At 42.7% G+C, this 6,995-nt stretch overlaps 1 long non-coding RNA gene across 2 annotated transcripts; it reads left to right on the top strand.

Annotated features, from left to right (window-relative positions):
* Window positions 1-3,559: 3,559 nt before the first annotated feature.
* Window positions 3,560-5,624, top strand: LOC115530286 (uncharacterized). Of its 2 annotated transcripts, XR_003973745.1 has the most exons (4): window positions 3,560-3,705; window positions 3,906-4,055; window positions 5,072-5,221; window positions 5,429-5,619. It is a non-coding gene; the product is annotated as an uncharacterized LOC115530286 (long non-coding RNA). The 2 variants fall into 2 exon arrangements; XR_003973744.1 differs by lacking the exon at window positions 3,560-3,705 and having other exon boundaries at window positions 3,874-4,055; window positions 5,429-5,624.
* Window positions 5,625-6,995: the final 1,371 nt, after the last annotated feature.

A 6,995-nucleotide genomic window follows, 5' to 3' on the forward strand; every position in this document is an offset into this window, starting at 1 on the left:
CATGTGCACATACATGTATATGAGAATGCATATCTATTCAGACCTGTAATTCGGCCTACCTGCATAACTGTTAATTTAACTTAAAAGATATGCAAATGTTTGAAATTAAAATCAATGTGAAAATCTTCAACCAGGAAATAATCATAATCAAACCATTTGCTCTCTCTCTCTCTCTCTCTCTCTCTCTCTCTCTCTCTCTCTCTCTCTCTCTCTCTCTCTCTCTCATCATAGAATAACTTCTAGCAGGTGAGGAAAACCTGTTTGACAGGAGATGATGGTGGCAGAGAATATAAAGAGACATTTATGAATAACCAATTGTCATTTTATCACACATATAGTATGTTTCTTCACATAAACCTTTAAACATACACATATTGCATTCCTCTCACCACATGAAATAGTCATCACCTCAGTAAACAATAAATTAATTGAAAGATTACAATAAATTCAATGGCAAATATTGCAAATTAAACTAATTATTTCCAATAGGTTTACTTGTAATTTGTGCTAAAATTCAAAGTACCTCATCTGTATTTACAATACAGCTTGATTCTGCATCTCTATTTACAGCTCATTAGTCCATGTCAATGTTTACTGTTGCTATGGCAACAAGAGACTGCTAACGTTAGCAGCTGTTAGCTAGCTTAGCCAAATCATCTGAACAATAATAACCAATAATATCACAATTCGGCCTATTTAAACAAAATCAACCACAACTACCAACATTCACAGCCCTCCAACTCTGGGCTAATATGTTGTCACAAGTATGCAGTTAATTAGGTCACATCACATTCAATGTAAAAACGTTTTCTACTTTGTTTTGGACATGTCTCAAAATGTAGCCTAGCATGTCTCTAAATGTAACTTAGCATATATGCCTCCACTCGCTCGTCTCCTGGCGCAGCAGCACCTGCTGGGGTGTGGACTTCGGCACCAAATAGGTCTGTCAACTTTGAACATTTAACTTCCATCTCCAGAGGAATTAAGTTGCAGTTTTTCGGCGCCACCCGGGCGTTTTCAGCTCCCGCGACTCCGGCCCGCACCATGAGGTCCCGCCCACCCTGGTTTGTGTTGTGATTGACAGCACTTTTCTGCTAGCTCTCTGTAGCCCATTGGCCGGCCCAATTGGAGGGAATTTAGAGGGAGAGGAAAAAATAAAACATAGCGGACCGGACCGGCCCACATTGGGTCAACAGCCCACCGGGACGATGCCCGGTATGCCAGATGGCCAGTCCACCCCTGGTGGAAGGATATGTTGATGAGGAGGTTCAGCTCGGAGAAACGCTGCCTCCCGCTGAGGACAGGGAGGGAGGGAGGGAGGACAGCGCTGAATCCACTGTGTGTGTGTGTGTGTGTGTGTGTGTGTGTGTGTGTGTGTGTGTGTGTGTGTGTGTGTGTGTGTGTGTGTGTGTGTGTGTGTGTGTGTAATGGCAATGCATATCCCTCTGTTAACTGCTATTACACCTAATATGTTGTATAGTCCAGTGTTTTATGGATATATATTCATAGCATTGCTTCTATGTATTGCTTTAAATGACGAGGAATGATGTGATGTTGTAGGGAAGGCTATAGGCTACCGGGTGATATTGCTGTTGGTTATGATTTACGTGATGATTATGTGCTGCGCGAATAGAGGAAATATACGTACTGTAGGCTAATAATAATTGTGCCCCCCTATGCATTTCATATGCCCCCCTTCAGACTCAGGTCTGGCGACGGGTCTGCATAAATCATGTATGTCCTTATTTAAATAAAAAAGCAAAACATAACCACATAATAGAGACAATCCCCCTTCCCAGTTAGCCAGGTGATGATCATGTAAAATATATTATTATTAGATAACTCTTCCAGTTTGTAACAAACATACTTAATTGCCATAGATGAATCAAGGAGCATAATTCTCAAATCGACGAGTTCAGCCTGCAATCTGATATCATCAGTGTCAGGAAGTGACAGTTGACACTCTTATCAGAGTGAAGAGACTCTTATCAGATGTCTTCAGTTGACACACAGACTCACGGACGCATGCAAACACAAAAAATATTATTTTTCATTAAATATAAAGACACGCCCGTCGTAAGGTATCAGAGACGTGTAGTGAGGCCCGTGGCTGGTGAGGCACTGACTTTATCAGAGTCCGATTTACAAATATATGAACCCAATTGTTATGTAGTAGAAAAGGCGATTTCTCGTAGCACAGCCACACAGCCAGTCTTTTCGGCGGTAGGCCTACCACTCGGTTTGAAAAGACCGCGTTACTTTCTGTCCCGTAGTTTGAAGCAACCCGTTACACAGGCACAGAGGAGGGCACTCCAAAGGGTCATAAAGACAGCTGAGAGGATTACTGGGACCACACTTCCCTCCATGGACTTTATTTACAGTCAGCGCTGTCGGAAAAGGGCAGTGAGAATCATTAGAGACTCCCTCCACCCAGCTCACCCTCTACTCAATAACTAACATTGTAATACAGACTCAGACACAGTAGAGCGGACAGTGTCATCACACACACAACAAGATTCTTCAATAGCTTCTTCCCTGCAGCAGTGCGACTGATGGCATTAACAGAGAACAACTGAAAAATACAATGTGCAATATTGTGTTTTATTTAAATATATACTCACCACCCTACCCCCACTTCCTACCCCCATTTAATTTAATATGTATATATATTTTTTAATTGTAATCACTATCCACTATCTATGTTCTAGAAATGGGAAAGCTATTAAAACAACTAGTTTGTGTGCTCTTTATAATCTTTTTATTTAATTTAATGCTGCATTTTGTATTTTTTGTGTCTGTATTTTATGTCTGCCATTACTGTACCCCCTGGTACAGTAATGGCAGGTCCATGGAGCAAGAGCGAGAGCGAGAGCGAGAGCGAGAGAGAGAGAGAGAGAGAGAGAGAGAGAGAGAGAGAGAGAGAGAAGCACAATAAATAGTAATAATAAAAAATATAAAAAGTTTTAAAAATTGAGATAAGGACAAATTGCATGTTGTGCATTGCATTTCAGAGAGCACCACAGTAGATAGTGATTACAATTAAAAAATATATATACATTTTAAATTAAATTGAATTCAGCAGTGCAACCATACTGTGACACCACATGTAGCAGCGTTGTTGCACGTAGGAAGTGGGGGTAGGGTGCGGAGTATATATTTAAGTAAATAAATAAAATAAATAAGCAAAATACAATATTGCACATTGTATTTTTCAGTTGTTCTCTGTTAATGCCATCAGTCGCACTGCTGCAGGGAAGAAGCTATTGAAGAATCTTGTTGTGTGTGTGATGACACTGTCCGCTCTACTGTGTCTGAGTCTGTATTTACAATGTTAGTTATTGAGCAGAGGGTGAGCTGGGTGGAGGGAGTCTCTAATGATTCTCACTGCCCTTTTCCGACAGCGCTGACTGTAAATAAAGTCCATGGAGGGAAGTGTGGTCCCAGTAATCCTCTCAGCTGTCTTTATGACCCTTTGGAGTGCCCTCCTCTCTGCCTGTGTAACGGGTTGCTTCAAACTACGGGACAGAAAGTAACGCAGTCTTTTCAAACCGAGTGGTACCGCCGAAAAGACTGGCTGTGTGGCTGTGCTACGAGAAATCGCCTTTTCTACTACATAACAATTGGGTTCATATATTTGTAAATCTGACTCTGAAAAGGTCAGTGCCTCACCAGCCACGGGCCTCACTACACGTCTCTGATACCTATGTATGTTGTGTCTTTATATTCAATGAAAAATAATATTTTTTGTGTTTGCATGCGTCCGTGAGTCTGTGTGTCAACTGAAGACATCTGATAAGAGTCTCTTCACTCTGATAAGTGTCAACTGTCACTTCCTGACACTGATGATATCAGATTTGCAGGCTGACGACTGCTCAGAATTAAAACATGCAACGTGTTTTTTCCAGCTGATATATCAGAGCCGACTCCTGAGAGCAGACGTATCTGAAGCTGTCAGGGAGGAACCATGGCTACCATCTCTGAACCGGACCCTGGACCCTCTGAGGAACCTGGGGACGCGTCTTTGGACCGGAGGGAGCGCAGGAAGAGAAGATTTGGTAGGTGCCCTTTTGAGAGGATTTAAATAAATAATCCAGTAAAAAATATATATTTTCATCTGCATACGTTTAAAATGTACTTTTAGAAAAAAAATTAGCCAAATGGGCCGACCTGATGAACCAGTGACCGTATAGACAGATTTATTCTCCTAAATAACGACATGTGTGTGTTTGAGACAAAAAGCTCACATTTACCTTACTTGACGTGAGATTACGCCCATGAGTTACGGACTATTGATAGGCATCTCAAGTAGTTGTGTGTTTCCTGTTATATGTCCGTTATATACGTGGAACAGAGTGGAGAGTAACTTTAGGGAGCAGAGCATAAGTTTAGTTTTTTCATGACTTCTTATTAATGGTAGTGCAACGTGACATTAGATTGACAATGGTTTATTTAATCAACAATTTTGTGTTTTAATAATGGCGGCTCATTTAACTGAAGCGATATCAGGTGAACTTATGAATTTAACATAATTCTATAAAGTTTGTCATTAATATGACCATATCTCAAATTATCCCACAATACATGTCCTCATATTTTCTGCGTGGGCCGATGTGAAAGACCCTGGTGACACGCAGGCCACATGTTGTCCCCCCTCCATTACTGTGTGTGTACGTATGTGATTCTGTGTGTATTAATGTATAACTATGAGCGCGTATATGTCAATAATGAGGGAATGATAACATGTATGCTAGAGACCAGTACTTGCTCTGCTTAAGTGTGCTCTAAACACGAGAGCCACAGTACCAGTCATCACTTAGTGAGGTGTTCTCAGTAGAGGTCTTCAGGTGTTTCTTCAAGACGGGGAGGGATTCTGCAGACCGTAGGGAGTCTGGACTGTGAATGACAGCCACGCAGTATGAATATATCAGTGTGTACATTACTCTGTGTGCGTGTGCTTGAGTGCGTTCGTGAGTCTGTGTGCAGTAGAAGAAAAACATTTCCTTACACTGATGGTATCGGAGTGCAAGCTGATAATTGGTCAGAATGAAAACAAGTGACGTTGTTTTTTCAGCTGGTAGAGCAAAGAAGAAGGCTAACTTCAGACGCCGTGGAAGCCGTCAGAGAGTAACAATGGTCACCATCTCTGAACCAGACCCTGGGCTCTCTGAGGACCCTGAGGACACGTCTTTGGACCGGGAGGAGACCAGGAAGAGAAGATTTGGTAGGTGCCCCTTTATACAGAATTTAAAAGAAATAATCCAGTCCAAAACAATGATCCAAAAAAATATGATTTCCTCCAAATACATTTAAGATTTATGTTTATAAAACATTTTTAGCCGAAGTGACCGTGTGTGTGTGTGTGTGTGTGTGTGTGTGTGTGTGTGTGTGTGTGTGTGTGTGTGTGTGTGTGTGTCCTACCCCTGAACAGCTCTATGGTTTCACATCACTGTCATTGTGAGCATCGGACTGCTGAGTATTCTCCTCATCTCCCTGCGCTTCAGTGAGTCTAAATCATATCCTCCTAAACAGAATAACAATACAGTATAATCATATCATTGATTGTATTAATGGCAATGATAATGTTAAATATTGTTTTTGTCAGATTTAGTGATAATAATAGGGTTAGCACACATACACCGCACGCACACATATAAACACAGAATACACACAAACAATCAACACGCACGTGCACGAACACACACGCACATGCACACACACTGCACACACGGGCGTGCTGATGCAGACGTTTCAAGACAAGGGCAGCGCAGGACACCGCATACACACGCACCACATACACATGCACACACACACGCACACACATGCACGTGCATACACACACTGCACACACGCGGATGCAGATGTTTCAAAACAACGGCAAGATTGAGATAACAAACCCGCCGTCGACACATTCTCTCACCTGAGCCTTATGTCCATCATAGACACTTTTTTGCAAAACGTTATTTTTCTTTAAACATTATCCACCACATTGAGCCTCCCGAAGTGTCTTGTGATATTGAAATCCCCCCTCGCCCCTGCCCCCTGCCGACTGTATTAGTTGTTTTATTTTTCTTACGTTTTATGTGTAGGCTATGTGTGACTGTAGGCTACTGCTGCCTCTCTTGGCCAGATCACTTGAAGAGATGTTTAATCTCAATGACGCATTCTTCTGTTAACAATAAAAAAACATCTCTCACGTCAGGTAGCAAATGTACAATCTGTAATCTTGCCCTCACAACCCCCCCCCCTCCCCCCCCCCCCCCCTCCACCTCCCCCACACAAGCCCGTGCTTTAGTTCACTATAGTTAGGTAGGTTGCTGCCTTAGCTGTTAGCTGATGGCGATGAGTTCTGCCCGTTCTGCCTCCGTGCTGTCTGCGGTCAAACCAAAACAAACTATAGTGTCAGCGGCCGCACTTATCCCGCCTCTTGCGAACTTAGACCGTACGTCATATCCCGCCCCTTGCAGGCCCACCCCCCTTGATTCTACTGATGTCTGAACGACATCGATGTCCGCATATAAAGCATCAAGTGTGAATCACCCTCAGGGTCTAATCTTATGATATAAAAATGCTGCGAACTTAAAATTATTATGCTTGCTTCATAAAGTAAGAAGAAGATGATCATGCTTGCTTCATTACGTTATGGGTGAACCAATATGTTGGTTCACCCATGTATGTACGCAAACGCATACATACAGCGCAAGTACACAGATACACACCGCATCCACACACACCGAACACACACACCGCACACATACGCAGCTGTGCACAAACATACACGAAAGCACACACACACACACGCACACACACCGCTTGCCAATACAACGGCAGCGACACACTCGCCCAGGTAAGAGGTAATGTTTTTAACCGTAATGGCTCCGCCATCGACACACGTGCAGGTAAGAACACACACGCTCGTTGTTGGCTCGTTGGTTCGCAAACCGGTTCAAATGAACGAGTCTTTAGGACGAATGAACCGAACCGGTTCGTTTCTCTCG

Source organism: Gadus morhua, chromosome 2, assembly GCF_902167405.1.
Source record: "Gadus morhua chromosome 2, gadMor3.0, whole genome shotgun sequence".
Classification (NCBI taxonomy): domain Eukaryota; kingdom Metazoa; phylum Chordata; class Actinopteri; order Gadiformes; family Gadidae; genus Gadus; species Gadus morhua.